Raw genomic sequence first — 22,458 nt, 5'->3', positions numbered from 1 at the left:
AGTGAGTAAGACAGACAGCTTGATCAGCAAGGCAGTCCAGTCCGACTGCTGTAATAAAGGTGCTGGAGAACTGTGTCACTAAAAAGAGCAGAAGTGTATTTTCTCAACTCTAAAAGTGGAGAGTCGAAGTCGTCCGGCACCCTGCAGATCTAGTGTCTGGAGAGGGTTGTTCCTTGTGTGTTTTACACGGTGGGAGTATAACCCTGTGTTCTCCTCTAGAAGAATGACAAGGGGTGGGGGCGGGGAGATCCAACACATGGATTTGGAGGGAACAAAAACATTCAGGTCAAGCAACCCACCAGCATACGTTTTAGCTCTGTTGACCTGCTATAGCATTCATTTTGAGGAGCCATTGTGAGCCAGCACACCTCTGGACAGTGGTTCTCCACCTTCTCCAGGGAACAGACTTATAGACACACCCCACATTTGCTGCAGATAGCAACATTGGAGAAGATCAAAGGAAGGCACATAGAGGCCACCAAGTTAGAATACATTTCCTGACCCAATCCCAGCTGCTATGGGGGAAGGGGCCAAGCCACACACACCTGGTCAGAATGTGGGTCTTCAACTAATAGTTACTTCTGGCTTGTTGACAAGCTTTGATCCAGACAGTACCCAAGGCAAAGCGCATCCCTAGCAACCCTTCTAGGAAGACATGGGAGCTCAAGCGAAGAAAGCCCGGCACCAAGTAAACTAAGAACTTAAACCCTGCTTTCAAAAGCTTTCCCCGTTGCCAAACACCTATGAAGAACACAAACTGTTTGGGGAGCTTAACAACAAAGGGTGGGAGAAGGGTTGAGTTCTACTTCAATGCAAACAGTAGACTGCCAATTGTATATTCAATATTAAAATGAATTAATCCTTACATGTATATCGTGGTGCTGATTGATGTAGTGAGAAACATTTTGAGCTGGAGTTAAATTGAAGGTTAAAATGTTCTTATAAATCGGGTTCTACTCTACTAAGTTCAAGCTGCGGATAAAAAGTAAATAAATAAATTAAGTGCATTCAAGCAAGAGGCTGACTGACGCTTTGCTCCTAGTCAGTCTTTTTTTAACTTCATAATTCAGTTTTTGCACAAAAAGAAATTATATAGCTAAGAATAAAATAAGGGACTAGAAAATGAATTCTGTTCATTCTAGCCAATATGTAAAGAGCTCTGTGAAACTAATTTGTAAAATTCATTATCCCAAGAGACACAGAAGAACTATCACCAGGAAATATGTGAAAAATGGTTACTTTTAATATTTAAAAAAGTTGAAAAGAAAACTGTACTACAAAATCACATTATATTCACTATGGCCAATACCCAGTCTGACAAGTGCTCTCTCAGAAATGACACTCTTATACATTGTTTTTGATCATTTATAGCAATACAAACCTTTGTAGAAAACAATGTAGCAATCAATGTCAAGGCTCAAAGATATTCATTCTCTTTACTCAGTCTGGGGATCACTAAAGGAAGTTGCTCAAAAAAGAAAAGAAAGCTATATAAAAGATAGTGCAAGTGTTAAAGTAAACACTGGACACATTCAAAACAAAGGATGTTTGACCTCCCCATGGGACGCTGCTCTGAAATAATATCACAACTATAAAATGGCATTCACGAAGAGAGATAAGGTACAGAGGTGTTCACCATGGACTCTTGAGTAGAAACCTATGCTGTACAGAATTCTCTCGATGCACTGACTCCAGTCACACTCAGCTCAGTTGGAAAAAAATAGTCATTTCTTGACAGTTTCATAATGCAAATAGCAGCTCGTGGTCATTTTTTTATATCCACCATCCAATCTCACTCTTACCCTATTCTACTCAAACTCTCTCCCAGCAAGTCTCCCTCCGATTCTTCTCATGCCATGCTGCATGCGTGCGTGCGTGCGCGCGCTCGCGCACGTGTGTTCATGCATGAAGAAGTTATTAGAACATAGAACATAGATGCTGCTAAAGAAGATGACACTCTCCCCTGCAGTCAGTGACTGCCAATAGTCTCTGGGGGGGAGGCGGCGGGATGAAAGGGTGGGGCATCATGAGCACCAATAAGAAAATGTGAACGTAAGAATAGCTGTGCAGCTGGTTGGTGGTGGCACACACCTTTAATCCCAGCACTTGGGAGGCAGAGGCAGGCAGATTTCTGAATTTGAGGTCTGCCTGGTCTACAGAGTAAGTTCCAAGACAGCCAGGGCTACACAGAGAAACCCTATCTCGAAAAAACAAAATAAAAAAATAATAATAATAAAATAAAATAAGAATAGCTGTGTCTACAGTGGGCTCGTAAGATTTTCATCATAATTTCTCTTCCTTAGTATTTGCTACTCTAAATTCAGTAAGGGTGGAGCAGCCTGCTGAGGGAACACAGCCCAGATTTGGTATTGTGCTTATCAGTTTGCCAACTGCAGCCCTGCTCACCTCCCCCATCATGTGAAGATTGGAAACGCAGATGACTTTGAGCTCTGCCTCAGGAACACTACCCTTAGACTTCCGTGTGGCAAAAATTTTCCAGTCACCCTCAGTGTCATCCTTCATGTCTGAGGAAGCAAGCACAGCTACCAGACAGGGTGACGACAGCTGTCCGGGCAAGGAGCTGTTCTTAGGCCGGATCTAGCAGATGAAAACCAGACCCACTCCCTTCCCCATGTGGTGTGGGTCTTGTTCCTGCTTCTGTTGCTGTGACAGCCAAGTGCCAATTATCTCCCAAGCGTGAAAGCAAATATTGTGATACCTAATAAGCCTACCAATGTCAGAAGAGTCTGGCGGCTGCCTGGCCGGCTGCCCATGTGTCTTTATTATGGTAACTATTCTCAGGAAAGGGGGCCCTACCAGATGTAAGGCTCAGTGCTGACCCCTTCAGCAATTTACAATCTTCATTTCCCCATCTTTCTCTCTTGGCATTCTCTCTATGCTCCTCTTTAAGTCTAGTGGTGGAATTTGCTTCTCTTTGCCTAGAACGAGTCCCAACCCACCATGCATCTAGTACCAGGACCCAATTTAACATGCGGCTGTATGAAGAGACTGGAATTTTGAAGGCCTTACATATCGTTCTGAGTATAAATATTCAGGGTTTTGAGAGAAACATGACCAGTAGGGCATAGATAGATAGATAGATAGATAGATAGATAGATAGATAGATAGATGATAGATAGATAGATAGATGATAGATAGATAGATAGATAGATAGATAGATAGATAGATAGATAGATAGATAGATAGACAGGATAGAGAGATTATACATACATACATACATACGTACATACATACATCATGAAAAGAATGATGACAAGCTATGACTGGTTGATTGAATGATTAATAGACAGATGTAAGGGACCAGAAATTAGACAGACTCTCTGGTAGGAGCACAGATAAGAAGAGGAGTTGTAATTAGGTAATAAAGGTAGCAAGCTTTCAAAATGGCTGACTTCTTCCTCACATAAGACAAAAGCCTGGCAGATTAAAACAAAGGCCTTGTAAGCTCTTTCCTCCCCAGCCACTAGGCTCCCTGCTGCTAGGACTGACTCAACAAGTTCAAGACCACATAAGGACATCTTACATAATAATGTGGGCCAATCAGCCATTCCGTCTTTTTTTAAACTGGCCAACTGTAAATTAGAGGCAGAAAAACTCTTCAGAGACTTTTAAAAAACAAAAACAGCCCTCCAGAAGAGACTGGAGTTTTCGGCTTCCTAGGTTTCCCTCTATGCCTTGCTTCTCTGTGTGCCCGCCACACACGTGTGTATCCTCAACCCTAATAAACACCTTTCTTCAGCTGTTCCTTCTGCCTGCTGCTGTCTGCAGTGGCTGAGATTTCTCTATGGCCACCTGTCACGCTTGAGATTTTTCCTGCCTTTTAAGTTTTTAACTGTCAGAGAAAATGAAGACTCTTAGACAATGCAGATTCCCAATCAAGACCCCAGACAGTAACAGATGATGAAATCATTGATAGATACATAGAGGATAGATAGGTGGGTTGATAACAGATGGTTCATATAGACTTACAATCATAGATGTTAGATACATAAATAAGAATAGATTAATGAAAGATGATGATTTAGTGATGAATAGACAGAGGACGACTACATTGTAGATACAGAGGACAGAGGTAGTTCAATGATGCATAGATCATGAATATGGTAGATACATAGATCATGAATAAATGGATGATAAATGATTGATTGGCAGATGAATAAATAAATGACTAGATTGATAGGCTGATACACAGATATATAGAAGATGGCTAGATTAATAATAGATAGAAGATAGAGAGATAGACAGACAGGTAGGTAGACAGACAAATGTTTTAAGGAATTGGCTCATACTTTTATAGAGACTAGAAAGACCCAAATCTGCAGGTTAGACAAACAAGGTGGAGCTCCACATAGAGAGGAGTTAATGCTGCCACTAGAGTCTAAAGACAGGTTAAAGGCAGAACTCCCTTTCCCTCCAGAAATCTGGGCCTGCGTTTTCTTAAATCCTTCCATTTATTGAATGAGACCCGCTCACGTTGTAAAAGCTAATCCTCCAAATCCACCAGCTTAAAAGTGAACCTCATTCACAAATACCTTCACAGCAACCTCTCAACCAGAGTTTGATCAAATAGCTAAGCACCATGGTTACATGGACTACATTTGTGTCACTGGACAAAATATGTAGCAGAAACAACCAAAGGTAGGAGGGTTTAGTTGGGCTCACAGTTTGCAGAGATTTCAATCCACAGTGGTGCAGAAATCATGATGAAACAACCCTGCCTATGGCAGGAGGGGCCTTAGAGGGAAGGTCCATCGTACCACCAGAAAGTAGAAAGTGGTACCAGAACTTGGGACTCAGTATAGTAGTCAAAGGCCCATCATGTGTGACCAAGTTCTACCAGCAGGGCTACACCACAGCCTCCTGAGGCACAACATGAACCTTTGAGGGAAAATGCATATTCAAACCCTAACCATGGCCTAGTCAACTGCAAGAATTACATCAAGGAGTAGATATTACAAGCATGTATATTTGACCATATGATGGGGTTGTTCAAACAGCTAAAGTCACCCACTTATGAAGACAGTATGACCTCTGAAGAATGGCCTGCTATTAGTGATATTGCCAAGGAGGTAACTTTAACTGAATAGGAAGTTAGAGCTATGTATCATCTATCTGACATCATTATTAACCTAACTATCCTTAAGTTATATACTATCTGTCTCATCAACCTATCTATCCATCAGTTACGTATTATCTATCAGTCAGTAATCACCTACCAAAATGCTCTCATCTGTGACCCTATCATTCTATGTCTGTATCATTTGTGCAATGTTCTGAGCCTAAAGTCTAATCATTACTGTGTGAATAATATAAAAATATATGTGAATTAATTTTAACTCCAATAAATGCATATTTGTAAAGTGATCGCTCACCTCAAATCTAACGGATAAAGAACCTGAGGTCTGAGAGGGTCCAGGATTGTTCGAGGGATATAATCTGGGTTTGCCCACCCAAGGCCTTTCTACTACAATGCAGAAGGCATGCTTACGAAGTGTTCTGGACAATCATGTCAGTCAGCTTCCCACTGTTGTACAAACACCTGGGGTAAGTCAGCCTGAAGGAAGAAGGATTCTCCTTCACCTCACAGGTCCACAGATCCCAGTGAATGACCCCTTGGCCTCACAACAGCCTTGGGTCATTGGAGGCAGAGCACATCATGGTGGGAAGCCAATGAAGCTGCTTGCCTATGGCATCCAGGAAGTATAGGGAGAAGGGAAGAACCCAGGTCTCACAATGCCTTCAAGAACATGCCCATGTGACTTAACTTTCTCCTACTAGGCCCTGCTCTTAAGGTCCACCTGCCCCAGTCCTGTACAGCTACATTTGCAGGCCTTTGACACGTAGGTCTTTATGGGACAGTCAAGATCCCCTAGAATAATTGGCTCTTCTTGAGTGGTTCCAAATCTCGCCTCCACCCTCCCTGTTCATCAATCTACCTTCAAGGAAGAGCAGTTCCTACATCAGCAAAGCATCCCACAGTCTCCCAGATCAGAAGACAGCTTTGCCATAAATGTGGGGTGACATTTTCATTGCATTCGTGATGACCAGAATCCTGTGAGGGGGCACAGGAAAGAAAACATGAGATAAAGGCCAGATCACCGAAGAGGAAAGTTAGGCAGAACCTAGAAATGAGATTTCAGCCTTTTAGCATACAGGATAAGCATTCCTGATGTGAAAAATCCAAAACCTAAAATGCTTCAAAATCTAAACACTGAGCATCAGCTACTCCAGGTGGAAAACTCCACACCATGAGAGAGGTTGCAGTCAAAACCCAGGGGGACTAAAAATATTACCTAATGGATTAAAATTCCTTCAGGCTGTGGAATATAAAGTGTGTGAGGCACAAATAAATTTTGTTCAGATTTGAGTTCCTAGCCTCTTACCATATTATCTTATTGTATTTACATAAATATTTCAGGATGGAAAGTAATCTCAGAAATATTTCTGGTTCCAGGCATTTTGGATAAGGATTGTTCACACTTTGTGTGCAGTAATTTTTTTTTTAATTTTTATTCTTTACATACATTACATCCTGGCTGTGGTTTCCCCTACCTCTACCCGTCCCTGCCACCCATCTTCTCCAGATCCTTTCTTCCTCCATCTTTCTTTAAAAGGAAGAAGAAAACAGACCTCCTAAAGATATCAACATAACAAATTACAATAAGACTATGCACAAACACTCATATCAAGGCTGGATGAGGCAATCCGGTAGGAGGAAAGGGGTCTCGAGCACAGGCAAAGGTGTCAGAGATGCCTCGCACTCCCACTGTTGAGAGTCCCACGAGAACACTAAGCTTTCCAACCACAGGAGACCTGATACAGATCCATGCAGGGTCCGTGGTCGCTGCTTCAGGCTCTGTGAGTCCATTGGAGCACTGCTTAGTTGGTTCTGCAGGTTGTGTTCTCCTGGTGTCCTCAACCCTTTTGGCTCCTAGAATCCCTCCTCCCCTCTCCTGTGTACATAGTAACTTTTCTAAAGCTGTATCCATCCATCCGTAGAACACCTGCAAGGCAGACTTTGTTCTTGCTCCTGCTGGCCGTCTCTCACCAGCACTGGGCGTTCCTCCCTATATTTCATCTAGGGAGGGAATTGGAAAAGAGGGAGGCAATAATGAGGGACAAGTGCCCATCTTCCTGGGACTTTGTCACTTTCTCACAGGACCCCAATATGGTAATAAGCTGGTAAGCTAGGAACACATGCCACTTTCCAACAAGGATGACTACAGCAATGATGTTCCTGGTGTCTTGGATTAAATCCCTCCAAGGTTTAACCATAAAAAGGTACAAACATCACCATACCCCGACAGCCCCAGTGCCCTTTCATACATTCCCTCCTTCTAGCATAAACATACTTCACAGATCACCTCATGCAATGCATCGGCACCTCATCAGAATTTTCATCGATGCTTCTTTAATAACACATTTATTCTCAGCCTTTTGTTGTTGTTGGAGAGCCTCCCCCACCCCCGCTTTGTGCTTCATGGTGTCTTTAGCCCATTGAGAGCCTCTCTGATACGTTTCCCATTGTGGTTTTAAAAAAGAAATAATTGTGTAACGGCTGACTTCTTCTGGTGACGCGCAAAACCAGCATCGCAGTGGTGGTTTCAGACATGCTTAATAAGAAAGCCATTAGAAAGGCAGAAGAGAACCCTATCATTATTTTCTGGTTTCCTCCTTAATTATAGACAATCGCTCTCGAAGGAAGGGGGGGGACAGCTTCTCTGACAAAAGTTGTGTAGCATTTAGCAGAACAATTTGGAACCGGATTGAATGGATCAATGCTGTGTCAACTCGCAGATGCACAACAAAAAGCTGCTTAGATGGAATGAGAGGCTGGTTCAGCTGTTTTTCCCTTCACTCAGGAAGTGGAAAGTGGGTGCTTTTTTAATGGTTGCCCATTCTTTTTCTTTTCATGTTGAAACATTCCATACATGCATATGTTTCGGTCAAATCTACCCCATCACCTCCCTCCAACTCTTCCCCTACACGCTCCCTTCTACCACTTTTCCTTCCCAACTTCTTGGTAAACCCACTGAGTCTACCTAGTGCTCCTGCATGTGTGTGGGTATAGGAGCATCGATGGGAGCAGGGGTAGCCTCATTAACAGCTCTTGCTCTTGATTACTCTCTAAAACATGATGGTGAAACTCTTATTCCTGAAGACATCACATTCTGAAGACACAGGATGCAGAAAAATCAAGCTGGTATCAACATAGATGTTTCATCCCAGGGACTAGATTCTATAGTACTTGGAGGTGCTCTGCACACAGCCAGGCGAGCAAAACCATCAACAGTCCTACCTTGCTGGGAACCTTGAAAGTAACAATAATGACTGCCCTAGAAATGTATGCTTGCCAGTGCGGTAGTGGCACAAACATTACGGGAGTAACCAATAACTTTCTGATTAGATTTAAAGCTACTCCACAAGATAAAACTCATGCTTCATAACTGTTAACTGGACCAAAACCCAATGGCTGGCTAGGTCCTAGGTCCTAGGAGAGAGCCTAGTATCATTATTCTGCTAAACCAATATAGTGCTAAACTGGCCTCTAAGTTCTTTATACCTGTGGTTGTTTGAATGAGAATGTCCCCTGTTGGCCCATTGGTTTGAGTGCTTGGTCCCCAGTTAGTGGAACTGTTTGAAAAGGAGCAGGTAAGGCCTCATGGGAAGACATATGTCAGTAGGGGTGAGTTTTGAGGTTTAAAAAGCCCACACCAAGTTCAATCTCTCTCTCTCTCCCTCCCTCTTTCCCTCCCTCTTTCCCTCCCTCCCTCTCTGCTGCCTGCAGATCTGGATGTAAAGCCCTCACCTACTGTTCCAGGGCTATGCCTGTCGGCTTCCTGCCATGTGGATCACAAACTAGCCATCTGAAACTATAAGCAAGCCCCCAATTAAATGCTTTTTTGTTAAGAACTCCCTTGGTCATGGTGTCTCTTGAAGGCAGTAGGACAGTGACTAAGACACCGACTAGTACCTCTCTCATCCCTCCCAGGAGCTACTTCTCTTTAACTTAGATTACAGATACGACAGAGACCCACAACTGGTCAGCATACAGAGAGTAAGATACTAGGGTACCCATCTCTGAATGGGATGTCTAGACTATGCTTCTCCACTCCAAGGCTCAGGGGTCTTGGAAGAGAGAGTAGAAAGACTGAAAGAGGCAAAAAGAATAAACACCTGCAGCAAACCATCATTTGCCAGATATGACCGTGTCACCACATACATGACCGTACTGCAGCTGGAGTTATATGCAGCTCCATAAGAGCAAGCCAGACTACATATGGGTATTTTTGTTTGGTTTTTGTATGATGCTTTTACTCCAAAAAATTCAGTTAACTCTGCTAAAAACTCTTATTACAAAATGAAATGTCCCTAAGTTTGGACCCTGTGTTGCCTCCATAGCATAATATCCCTATTATCATAAGAACTACTGAATTTTTTCCACTTCCAGAAGCCGTCCTTCAGCTGCAATCTTTTCTCTAGAAGTTTGGCCCTAAAGTTCTCTTGTGATCCCATGTCTGCAAGATGTGTAGTGCCTCCCACACTGAGGGCTCGGAGGCTGCCACTCAGTGCTGACAAAGTCAAGTCAAAACCCCTGAGTCCAGAAAAAGAAGAAAAATTTCTATCTAGAAAGTCACAGAGAGACAAGCTAAAATGAGATGCAAGATGGCTGTTTTCCGCTCTCTGTGCTTGCTTGCCTGTCTTCCCACAATGCATAGGGCTGAGGGTAAGCAGCAGTGGAGCCCACAGGAGAGCATTTAGTACTATGCGATACAGAGTACCTGGCTTGGGCTAGAGAGATGGCTCGGTGGTTAAGAGTACTGACTGCTCGTCCAGAGGTCCTGAGTTCAGTTCTCAGCAACCACATGGTGGCTCACAACCACCTCTAATGGGACCCAATGCCCTCTTCTGGTGTGTCTGAAGATAGCAGCAGTGTATTCACATACATTGAATAAATAAATAAATAAATAAATCTATATTTAAAAAAATAAAAACAAAATGAAAAACTACAGTACCTGGCTTATAACATCAGACCTCTAGTTCTATTTTATCAGTGGTTCCGTTATGGCCCACTGTCTTTGAGATACAGTGGAATGGCTATCTTCTTTCTATCTGTTTACATGCACTTTTTGGGTAGCCTCAGTTATTTAGCTCCTTGTTACAAGCCCCAGGAGGTTAGGAAATATTTCTGGATGATACAGTTAATAAAGAGTTGGGATTTTACCAATACATAGACATCATTACCTCCCCCCATCCCCAAGCAAGAAGATCAACAGAAAAGGTGACCTAAGTGTGGTGGTACACACTTGTAATCCCAGACCTTGGGAAGGCTGACTGATGCAGGAGTATTGAAAATTCAAAGCCAGCCTGGGCTACATGATGAGACCCTATCAAAAACAACCAGTGAGGTAGAACTAAGGACATTCCCAAAGCCAGCAGCCTTACCTTTATGTCCCCCCCTCAATTTCTCCACCTCAAACAAATGGGAGGATCTAATATATGAGGCAAGCACTCTTTTTTTTTTTTTTTTATGGTAGGTTAGGTATTTTCACTGCTGTGATAAAGATCATGATCAAAGCTGGGCAGTAGTGGCACACGCCTTTGAACCCAACACTCAGAAGGCAGGGGAAGGTGGATCTCCGAGTTCAGGCCAGCCTGGTCTACAGAACAAATTCCAGAATAGCCAGGGCGACACAGGGAAACCCTGTCCCAAAAGGAAAAAAGACGAACAAATAAAAGATCATGATCAAAAGCAACTTGGGGAGGAGTGGGTTAATTTCATTTTACAGATGTAGGAAGGGAAGTCAGGATAGGAGCAGTAGGCAGGAACTGAAGCAAAAGCCAGGGAGAAATGGTCCTTACTGACTCGCTTACCACTGGGTTGCTTACTGCTCGGGCTCGCTCATCCTAGGCTTGTATGGTTTGGCTTGCTACAGGCCCTAGGACCCCCCCTGTCCAGGGGTGGCACCGTCCACAGTGATCTGGAGTCTCCCACATCAATCACTAATAAAAAAAATAAATAAATTCCTCTGCAGACTTCCCTTCAGGCAATCTCATAGAGGCCTAAATACTTTCCTCACTGAGGTTCCTCTTCCCTGATAACTTGAGCTAGTGCCAAGTTGACAAAAGAAAAATATACATACACACACACATACACATGTACATATATATGGATGTCTCCTAAATTAGTTTATTAATTTCATTTTTTAAATGTTGAAAGTCTATAAATGCAGTAATCCTCTATCTGTCTCAACCTACAACAGTCCACTTCAAGAATCATGAACGTTCTGAATCTAACATAAATACTTACTATGTTGCAACTTGTTTTCTAGTTTAGTTTATGAGCCTCTCTCTCTCTCTCCCTCCCTCTCCGTGTGTGTGTGTGTGTGTGTGTGCGTGTGTGCGTGTGTGCGTGTGTGTGTGTGTGTGTGTGTGTGTGTGTGTGTGTGCGTGCGCGCACGCACGCGCGTGTGTGTACTAGCATTCCTTGATAAATGCTTACTGTGGGTGGACATTCTGGCTTCTGTAATGTCTCTTCTGTAATGTCTCCTTACTGCTCTTCTTGCTATTAGGAGGCAGCCGGGAACAGCCTGCATACCTGGCTTTGGAAATGTGTGCACATTCATCTACAAAATAAATTCAGAAGAAGCAGAAATGGTGAGTCAAAGAATCAGACATTTTAAATCATTACATTAGTTGTGTCATGCCATACTTTGCCAAATTAATTTTAAACACTCATGCCAATGTGTTTTCCCAGAAGAAAGAGGGCACAGGGTATCAGTAAGATCTTAACTAATTGTGGAGTGGGGGTGGAAATCATCACATTTTAATCGTTGCCAGTCCCGTGAGACTCAGCACAAGGGAGTCCCTGAGTTTTCTTTGACTATCAGTGAGCATGGTTCTTGTTTATGAACAAAACATGCTCTCTCTACATGGCCTCCTTCTCCGTCCTTTTTTAAAGCAGCCTCCCTCTCTTGCCTGGCCTCCCTCTCTGTCCTCTCTTTGCCTGGCCTCCCTCTCTGTCCTCTCTTGCCTGGCCTCCCTCTCTGTCCTCTCTTTGCCTGGCCTCCCTCTCTGTCCTCTCTTTGCCTGGCCTCCCTCTCTTGCCTGGCCTCCCTCTCTGTCCTCTCTTTGCCTGGCCTCCCTCTCTGTCCTCTCTTGCCTGGCCTCCCTCTCTTGCCTGGCCTCCCTCTCTGTCCTCTCTTTGCCTGGCCTCCCTCTCTAGGCTTCCTTCTTTCTGCCTTGTGTAGTTTGCTCTGAAACGTTAGTCTTTTTTCTTGTTTCCAGGAGCTCTCCGTTAGCGTGGGAAAATGGGCCCTTTTGTTACAAACGTTGCCATATTTTCTTCCCAGACCCTCTTACCTTGCCTTTCAAGCAGATTTCTTTTTCCTGTAGGCAAATCTGCTTTTCCTCCCTTTACTGTTTTAATTCTCACTCTGTGCTTAACAGAGCTGTACCTGTTCTAAGATTTTTCTTAGTTCCTGAGAGCTATGTTCTCACGCTTTTATAGATCCACATTTTTTACATTGAAACATTTGGTCCTTCTGGGATTTAGTTGGTGCAAGGAAGGAAACAGGAATCGAAGCCTTCCCGGGTGAGGCAGTTACACCAGGAAAGCACGCTGAGTTCCACCAAAACCTTGGCAGTTCATGGAAAGCAGGTGTCCGCTGTATCAGGCTAGACAGCACACTGCCGTGTTCACTGCCTGCCTCAGCTCCCACCACCTGGCTGCCTCATGACGACCTCATGGTCTGTGCAGCTGGCTGAGTCAGGCCTCAGTTTACCTCGCAAGTGTGCCAACATCGATCACCTGAATGCTTCTTCGCTATTCTCCTACTTTAGGAATTCTTAACTTTTTAAAAATACGTATCACATATATTATATGTGTTTCTATCCTTGTTCTTGCTCTTTCACCCCAGCTTGAGTCGATCCCAATGTCTCTTACCCTCCTGCTTCCTATCAAAGCATCTCATTACCCAGTCATTTACAAGCACATAGCACAGCCTTGATGCAGTCTGCAAAAAGAACGTCGGAATACGTTCTTGCATGTGTCTACCGTGAATTCGGTTGTTTGTCCCTGCAGTAGATGTTTCCTTCCCTGTGTCACACCACGTTAACACTTATCCTGACTCCTTCCTTGAGAGATGAGCTGATATCACAAGGTTGTCGATGAAGACCTACTCACTGACAATATTTTGAGAGCAGAAAGAAAATGGTAACGGTGGATTTGTGTAATGAGAAGAGCCTTGGTGAATGACAGTACCACACAAAGATAGTATCTTACCCCGTAGACGCCAGGAAGTCTGACAGTCGGCTCCATATCCTTCACCTGTGACGTGTAATATTATTAGGTCATTAGCCTCTCGGCCTTTGCCCTAAGCAGCTCTTGCATCTGAGCCAGCAACGGCAGCACTCACAAGGGCTTCACATTCCAGTCTCCGGAGCCCCTGTGCAAGAACACTTCTGACCAAGGGACAGAAAAAAATCATTACAAAACTTCTTGGTTGTTCAATGGCTGAAGAATGCATAGGTCCAAACCAATCAATCAATCAACCTGTCTGTCTGTCTGTCTATCTATCTATATCTCTCATTCATTCTCTCTAGTTATTGCCTTCCCTCTCTTTTCTTCTCTATTCTGTGCTGAAATAGTTCCTGAAAGAAAATGAAATGTCAAACAAAAACAAATATATTGATAATATATTAACAAATTATTGATAATATATAACAAATACATTGACAATAGCCAAATTTAGAAACTGAAAGCGGGTGGTCCCTCTGTTGCTATCACCACTGCTCTCTTCCAGTGTGACAACCCAATAAGCTTGTCCAAGGGAGAATGGGAGGGAGGGAAGAAGGGAGGATGGACGGAAAGAGGGAGGAAAGGATGGAGGGAGGGATGAAGGAAGGGAATACTCTCTTAAATGGACCTTCCAGACTATGTAAATGCAGAGAAAAAAAGAGGGTGGGGAGAACTTAAATTATAAGCAACAAAAATGTCACAAATCTGCTAAATTAAGAAGATACTATTAACTTGAAAACACATTCTTTTAGAAATTCAACAACTAGAACACAAAGGCATAATTACTATCGACAACCTTAGTAGTTTCCTTCACTGAAACCAGCTCGATGTCATAAAAATTCAAGTTATGAATCTTGAGAAATTTATTTTAGCTCTCTTACTGTCTGACGTATGATTACTCACTCCTGTTTGCTCACCGTGAGGCCAAGATGAGATCACCAGAAGCCATGTAGCTTAACCCTCCAAATTGTCAGGAAGCTCGACTGTCGCATGCAAGGTCACAGTGAGTCAGGCAAGAGCTGCTACAAACCTCAGCTCTACCTTTGTGGTGCTTGAAGATCCATGTCATCTCCCACAAGCAACTTGGCAAAGTCACCTCACGTTACAAAACCCATGGAGTGTTCCCCAATTCTGCTGTCTTAGAAGGCTGAGTGACATGGGCTCACCTGACTTCTGGCTCATACTTCTACTTGAGTTGAATCCAGGGAGAGCCAGAGCAAGTCTATGAAGGACTGAGGATGCTTCCAGAACTTCTCTCTCAGGCCAGTGTCCTCTTGAGACTAGAGCACCACGTAGGTAATTTTCTTTCCTTCACTTCGCCACTTCAGGCCTTAAATGTATATATGTCTGTTAGAGAGTTCTCTAGAATAACAAAATAGTATTGAAAGAGAAATCAAGAAAGAGGGAAGAGGAGGGGGAAGACAGAGAGGGAGAGAGGGGCAGGGAAATGGAGGGGGACAGAGAGGGAGAAAGAGAGGCAGAAAGAGGGAAGTAGTGGGGGAGGGGGAGAGAGAGTGGAGAGAAAGGAGAGGGGAAAGAAATGAGGGAGAAGAGAGAGAAGAAGGGAGAGGGAGAGAGGAAGGGGTGGGACAGACAGACAGATAAACATAGACAGACACAGACAGAGATATTGTTAAATCAGCTTAGTTTTAGATAGTAACCATGATGACCTCACACCTGAAAGGTTAAGACCCCCATATTTACTTAAGCCTTAAGGCTGGGTCCCAATCTAGGGCCAAAACTTGGAAGGCTCTGAGAGATCTGCTGCTCCTTGGCCAATGATATAAAGCAGGAAATGCTGGTTCTCATACAGGCAAAGAAGTCAATGGCAGCAGCTAGGGCACACAGCTCTGTGGCAAGAGGGAAGGCCAAGGGAATGAGAAGCAAAGATCCCATAGGCCACCACCTGGGCTGCCACTGGGAAGTGCTACCCATGTTTGGGCTGGGTCTTGTCACAACAGTCTCCTCCCCGGTCAGGCTCCCTACTGAGTTGGTTTTAATTTGTGACAAGGGGACCTTAAAGCCAACCATCATGGTCTCCCAGAGCTCCTAAAACCACAAGAGAACTGTGTTTCATCCTTCTAGGGACTGAAAGTTTATAATTAAAGGGGCTAGCAGAGCCCCTCCCTCCCCACCTCCCTCTCTCATCTCAGGGAAGCTTTCTTAGCCATTCTCATGGTGGCTAACAATCCTTGGCATTTTTGTGCTGGCCCCATCTCTCCTTTCACCACCACACAGTGTCTTCCAGTGTCTCTGTCATGTCTCTTCTCCTCTCATGAGGATACTACACACTGGATGAGAGTCTACCCTGCTATGTCTATAAGCATCATCCCTCCAAGACTACATACTTGGGAACTGTAGAGAGATAGTAACTTCAGTGTACTTGACAGATAGATAGATAGATAGATAGATAGATAGATAGATAGATAGATAGATAGGAAAAAAGGCAGGCAGGCAGAGAGACAAGATTAGACTAGACTAGAGAGATAGCTCACTGGTTGAAAGCACGTGTGGCTTTTGAGTAGGATCAGAGATTGGCTCACAGTACTCACGTGACAGCTCACAACTACCTATGACTCCAGAGGATCCTACATACTTTTCTGGCTTTTGTGAGCACTGCACACACATGGTATATAGACATACATACAGGCAAATACATACTAAATTAAAAATAAATAAACCTTTAAATATATATAAACAGTCTTTATTAAATCTAAGAATGTTATGTGCTTACAGACAGGAGCCTATCATGGCTGCCCTCCAAGAGGCCCAACAAGCAGCTGAAAGAATCAAATGCAGATATTTACACCCAACCAATGGACAGAATCTGGGAACCCCTGTGGTTGAATTAGGGAAAGGCTGGAAGAAGCTAAGGAGAAGAGTAGCCCTGTGGGAAGATGAGCAGTCTCAACTAACCTGGACCCCTGTGATCTCTCAGACACTGAGCCACTAACCAGGCAGCATACACCAGCTAATATGAGGCCCCTGACACATATACAGCAGAAGGCTGCCTGGCCTCATTGAGAGAAGATGAGCCTAACCCTTGAGAGACTTCAGGCCCCAGGGAATGGGGAGGTCTGGTGGGGTTGGGTGGGGTATGGAAACATCCTCTTGGAGACAGGCCCAGGGAGAAGATATGGGACGGGGCGCAGGTGGGGGGCAGACCAGGAGGGGGATGGAGACTGGACTGTAGAAAAGGATTAAAGAATTAAAAAAAAAAGTAAGAATGTTCTACAAGCATACAATATATTTTGATCGTATTCAATCCTCACTTCTCCCTCTAATCCCTCCCAGCTTCATGTCTATTTATTTATTTACTTACTTACTTACTTATTGTAACTCACCAAGTCCAATTACTGTTGTCCACATACTCACAGGTGTTGGGCCAGCCACAGGACATAGTCAACCCACAGGGAACTACTTAAAGAAAACTGGCTTCCTGTCCCTCAGTAACCATCAATATCAAGAGTTCCTGGACTGGGGGTGGGTGCTTATGAATACTCTAGCTGGTTAGTCTTATGTCAACCTGACACGCAAATTAGATATATCTGAAAGGCAGGAATCTCAATTGGGAAGATGCCTACATAAGATCTGACTGTAAAGCATTATGGGTGGGGCCATCCCTGGGCCAGTGTCCCTCATTCTGTAAGAAAGCAGGCTGAGCAAGCCAGGGGAAGAAACTCAGTAGGCAGCACCCCTCCATGGCTCTTACATCAGCACCTGCCTCCAGGATCCTGCCCTGTTTGAGTTCCTGTCCTGACTTCCTTCAGTAATGAATAGCAATATGGTAGCATAAGCCAGACAAACCTTTTCTCCTCAACTTGCTTTTGGGTCATGGATTCATGGCAAACCCTAAGAAACCCTAAGGTAGAGCTGGCTAGCTCTTCGCTATGCTAGAATCGGCATACCTTCCCGAGGGACACAGCTCAGTCCACAGCTGGGGGAATAATAACACTGTGCTACCTCTGACCCCAGGGTGATACATTACCCTTGTGGGTTTCATGTATTCGATATGCATTTCTATAAGTAATTTTTAATAAACTCCCTTTTGCTTCCACTTAGGATACAGAACACAACAAGAGAATTTGGTCCTACCCTCATAATGAGAAGAGGCCAAATAGATTGCATTGCTGTAGCTTTTCCTGAGCCCATCAGAAGTCTGAGAGCATAAAACAACTATCATAAAATAATGAATCATAAACCCCTCAAGAAGAGATGGACTCCACAAACTATCTCCCTTTTGGCAGAATACAAATGTGAAAATGCAGCCGGACAGTGGTGGTGCACGCCTTTAATCCCAGCACTTGGGAGGCAGAGGCAGATGGATTTCTGAGTTCGAGGCCAGCCTAGTCTACAGAGTGAGTTCCAGGACAGCCAGGGCAATACAGAGAAACTCTGTCTCGAAAAACAAAATAAAACAAAACAAAACAAAAACAAAAAACAAAAAACAAAAACAAAACAAAAAACAAAACAAAATGCACCTGTTGTACAAGTGAGCTCAAGGAAGAGCTGGAGTCTTAACAAATTCCTAAAGCTCAGTTGTAAGCTAACAAAACAGAACAGAGTCCCTGGAACCCAGTAACAAGCAGAAGCCACCCACACACAGCAGTTCCTTCCCAGAATCTTACACCGAGCTGAGAAAGACTGAGGCCGGAGATGCCCTCGGATGGCACTGGCCCTCTTGTGGACACTTGCTGCACTGGTACAAATGTGAAGTCTCACCCACTTAGCAGACTCCTTGAGATGAAGTAAACTTCGACAGTTGCTAGGAAACAGAGGCAGGCATTCCTGTCTCCCACTCAGCCTCCCACTCAGTCCCAGGCAGGCTCTTCTTGCTGCTCCTGAGAAAGCAAAGTTAAAGTTCTCTACCACTGTCTCTTCTAAGAAAGCCCCTCAAAGCGGGAGAAACTTCCCTGGCTCAGAATCCTGCACTGCTCAAGCGGTGACTTGCAACCATTGAAAGCTGAAAAATGTGACCATGTAAAGATGCCCCAGACAGAAAGCAGCAGTCTTTGGATGAAGCAGAAGCAGGGGAGCTGTTGGGAAAATACTATCGCTGGGTCCCAGAGAAACACACTTCACCTACGGGGAAAATGAAACCAGGTAATGAAATCTTTCCTTGTACAATCCTGAGGGACACAGGGAGCAGCAAGCAAGGCAGTGAGCTGCAGGTTCAGCGAGACCCTGTCTCAAGGGATAAGATGAAGAGTGACTGAAGAAGACATTGGCAGTGAACCTGTCCTCTGCGCACATGTACATGCACACATGTACACACATATACCACACACACACACACAAACACAACACACACACACAAGATATTTTGAGAAAAACAAAACAAAACAAAATATGAGAGGTTCAGTTGCCAGTAGATTGGCATTAAATACAAGTTTACAACTAAAAGAAATTCTTCAACAAAAATAGTGAGATTAAAGTGATGGAAAATTTAGCCTGCACACAGACATAAGAAACAATGAAGGTACTAAACTCGGAAAATTCACAAAGGCATTTTGGTTATTGTAAGTCTTTTAAAAACAAATTCACTAATGCAAAATACTAATGTATTATAGAGTTTATGTCGTATAGAAGAGGACGATATGATTAAAACAACATAAAAGATAAGAAAGAGTAGTTTTAAAGACTATGCAACAGAAAAAATTATTTATAATTCTAAAGTAGACTGGTATTTTGTAACTTTTACATCAACCACTAAACAATAAGATATATATAGATATATAGGTATATAGATATATGGATATCTTAAAGATTAAACAATCCAAAATAAGTAGAAAAGGCAAAATAAAAGAAAAAATTAAAATGACAAATAGAGAAGATAGCACATTTAAATCCAACTATGGTTATCACCTTAAATAAAATAGGATCTAACACACATTTTAAGCACAAGGATGAATGAAGCACAAGAGATGCGTTATGACCACCGTGGGATCAAACTAGAAACCAGTTACAGCAGGGTATCTGTGAAATTACCAAATATTGAAAAATTAAGCACATTTAAATTCTGTCTCCATTAGAAGGCAGAAACAGGAAGTCAGAAAATATCAAGATTTAACTATGTATAGTTTATACATATATAAATAAAGAGGATAAGTGAGAAAAGGATTAAAAAATATATACCAAATTAGCATTAGTGAAAAGAAAGCTGGACCATAAAGGATGTAATTTAAAACAAACAATATAAGATCTAAAAAGAGTACCATATATGGTTTTAAAATTACAGTAAGTGAAGAGTGATTTTACACTACGATAATATAATCTACCAGGCAGATATCAGTGCTTAACACAGGTTTCAAGGTACATGATGGAAAAGCTAATCATATGGGCAGCAGAAAAATCCACAACATAGCATCAACAATGGAGAATCCAACATTAGTGCCTCAGTAATCGCTTGAACTATCTAGGCCGTGAGCAAGGGTACAGAGCATCCAAACACCATAGACCAGCTCAATCCAGTTGCCATCTTACCCAGTGACAGCAAAGACCCATTTTTTCAAGTATATAAAAATATTCACCAGATTATGTTCATAGCTAAAATTCAACAAATTTTAAGCACAAGGATGAATGAAACACAAGAGATGCGTTATGACCACCATGGGATCAAACTAGAAACCAGTTACAGCAGGGTATCTGTGAAATTACCAAATATTGAAAAATTAAGCACATTTAAATAATTAAAAAAAAGATTTTGGATAAAATCGAAACTACAGCAGGATCCAAGCCAAACTGTGTTTAGAGGGAATTGTATAGCCTTTAAATTATTGTATTAGAAACTGAGAAAACCCCTACATCAGTTGTTTTTTTCTACCTTAAGGGCCTAGGGGGGAAAAAAGGAGTAAATTACAACCAAAGCAGACAAAAGAAGGAACATAATAAAGGTAAAAGGAGAAATCAATAAAACAGACAAAACCAAACTGTGCCTCTGAACTCCCAGAGGTAGCAGAGCATGGAAGGTAATACGTGTGCAGTTACTAAGTGATTGGAGCTGACGACTAGCAACCCCTTGTTTGGACCACTCCAACCGGGCTAGTACATGCTCTCTGCGTGTACTTGTCTGTGTGTGTGAAGCACAGCAGCATTTATCATTAGTATTCTAAGAAACAATCCTAACAACAAAGCAAGGAACGGACTTCATCTATAAATTCTTTCTCAGAAAACCGAAGCACGGGTCTATGAAGGAATCTGTGCCAGTTTCTAAGCCTTGGCATTTGTCCTCTGGGGCATCTATTTATCGTTTACAGGATGAATTAGGTACCATGCTAGGTACCGAGATGTTCTCATTTAACTGTTTCAATGATCCTCACTGAATATGAATAAAGAGTTACATGGTCTAGGGCCATGAAATTTACAAGAAAAAACTCGGGGCCTTGAAACACGTTGGAGTAAAAGCTGGTCTTAGACAGCCTAGAACCACGGTTCGCCAACACAGGATCTTTCAGGTTCCTTGCTCTGAGCTCAGTGGAACTAAATTCTAGAGGATTCCTGAATTCTAGAGGAAACCAAAGTTACACAGATCCAAAATCCAAGATGTTCAACCCTGGAGCGGCTAAATGACAAATGGGCAAATTCATTAACAGTCTGCACTTCCTCTGCTGCCCACCTCACGCCAAGTTGGCGCTGTGTTGTGTTTGAGAACCAGTCAGTTCTCTGGGCTGGGCTGCTTTCCTGAGAACCCCCTGCTCCAGTTTAAGTCCTCAATTTGGCTTCCTTCTTCACTTGGCTTCACAACACAGCTTGTAGGCTCTGAAAACAGCACCGGTACTTACCCCAGAGCCTGCTGGGAAGGCATCTGAAGGGTCTTAGTGTAGCAAGAATGTTGGTTTCTTTAAATACGCAGAAGTGTTGTGCGAATATCTTTTTGTTTACTCCCAGGTATGGGATATGGGGCTGCTTCAGATTGTCCACAGCAGGTGACTATGATTTGTGCTCTGGCAGGGGCATGATTTTGCCAGCTGAAAGTAGTTTATGTTGGGAATTCTGGGGACTCTTCAGAGGGTGTAAAAAAGCTAGAGCCCCGGGAGCTGCAGCCTCCTCCCCTGCTCCCACTGGATTGTTGCTGGGTTGTTGGGTTTCTGGTTGGAGATAGCCTGACAAGATCAAACTTGCCCTAAGGAACTTGACACCTTTAATCAGCAGGAAGTACTCTAAGGAGATGGATGCCCCCTTTCACCTCTGACCTTCTTTCTCTAGTAGCTGGTGCTGGGGGTTGGAAGGGTGGAGGCGGTGGTAAGAAAAAGAACCCAATAAAGTAGCTGCAAGTATGGCTACACACAGGATGGTCACTGTGATAGACTGAGGAGCTGTTAGCTCCTCTGACCCCTGTGGCAAAGTCCCTAACAGGAATAACCCAAAGAAGGAGGAATTTCTTTCTTTCTTTCTTTCTTTCTTTCTTTCTTTCTTTCTTTCTTTCTTTCTTTCTTTCTTTCTCTCTTAGTATTAATTATTTAATTTATTTACATTTCAAATGTTGTCCCCCTTCCTGGTCTCCCCTCTGAAACCCTCCCCACCCCCTCCCCTTTGCCTCTAAGAGGGTGTTCCCCCATCCACCCACTCCCACCACATCACAATGGAAGAGTTGGAGGAAGGAATTTTCATTGCAACCACATAGGAAGAACAACAGTATCATCCAACCAGACATCCCACTCCACCCCCAGAGCTCCCAGAGACTAAACCACCAACCAAAAAGTATCCATGAGTTGGTCCATGGCTCCAATGCTTCTGTAGCAGAAGACTACCTTATCTGGCATCAATGGAAGAGGTGGGGCTTCGTCCTGTGAAGGATTACCTTTGCTCCTGTATCCTGAGGTTTCAGCCCATGCTGACAGGGAAGAGAGTGGGAGAGGTCGAGAGGGAGAGGGAGAAGACAGAGAAGAGAGAAGAGAGAAGAGAAAGGAGAGAAGTGAAGAGAGAGGATAGAGGAGAGAGGAAAGAAGTGAGGAGAGAAAAGAGAGGAGAGAGGAAAGAGGAGATAAGAGAGAAGAGAGAAGAGAAAAGAGAGGAGAGAGAAGAGAGGAGAGAACTGAGGAAAGAGGGGAGAGGAGAGAGGAGAGAGGAGAGAAGAGAAAAGAGAGAAGAGAAAAGAGAGGAGAGAGGAGAGAGGAGAGAAGTGAGGAAAGAGGGGA

At 43.3% G+C, this 22,458-nt stretch overlaps 1 long non-coding RNA gene across 3 annotated transcripts in view; it reads right to left on the bottom strand.

Moving 5' to 3' along the window:
* LOC116069138 overlaps positions 1–22,458 on the bottom strand; it is a 93,163-nt gene that overhangs the window by 14,433 nt on the left and 56,272 nt on the right. For all 3 annotated transcript variants that reach the window (XR_004109867.1, XR_004109868.1, XR_004109869.1), the window contains 3 exons: positions 14,488–14,651; positions 13,307–13,485; positions 11,525–11,648 (listed from right to left, as the gene is read on the bottom strand). This is a non-coding gene — a long non-coding RNA (uncharacterized LOC116069138). The remainder of the gene's footprint in view (positions 1–11,524; positions 11,649–13,306; positions 13,486–14,487; positions 14,652–22,458) is intronic.

The sequence above is a fragment of the Mastomys coucha genome, unplaced genomic scaffold (genome assembly GCF_008632895.1).
Source record: "Mastomys coucha isolate ucsf_1 unplaced genomic scaffold, UCSF_Mcou_1 pScaffold22, whole genome shotgun sequence".
Classification (NCBI taxonomy): domain Eukaryota; kingdom Metazoa; phylum Chordata; class Mammalia; order Rodentia; family Muridae; genus Mastomys; species Mastomys coucha.
Note: the sequence above shows the minus strand (reverse complement) of the source record. Positions and strands in the feature narration are given on the sequence as shown.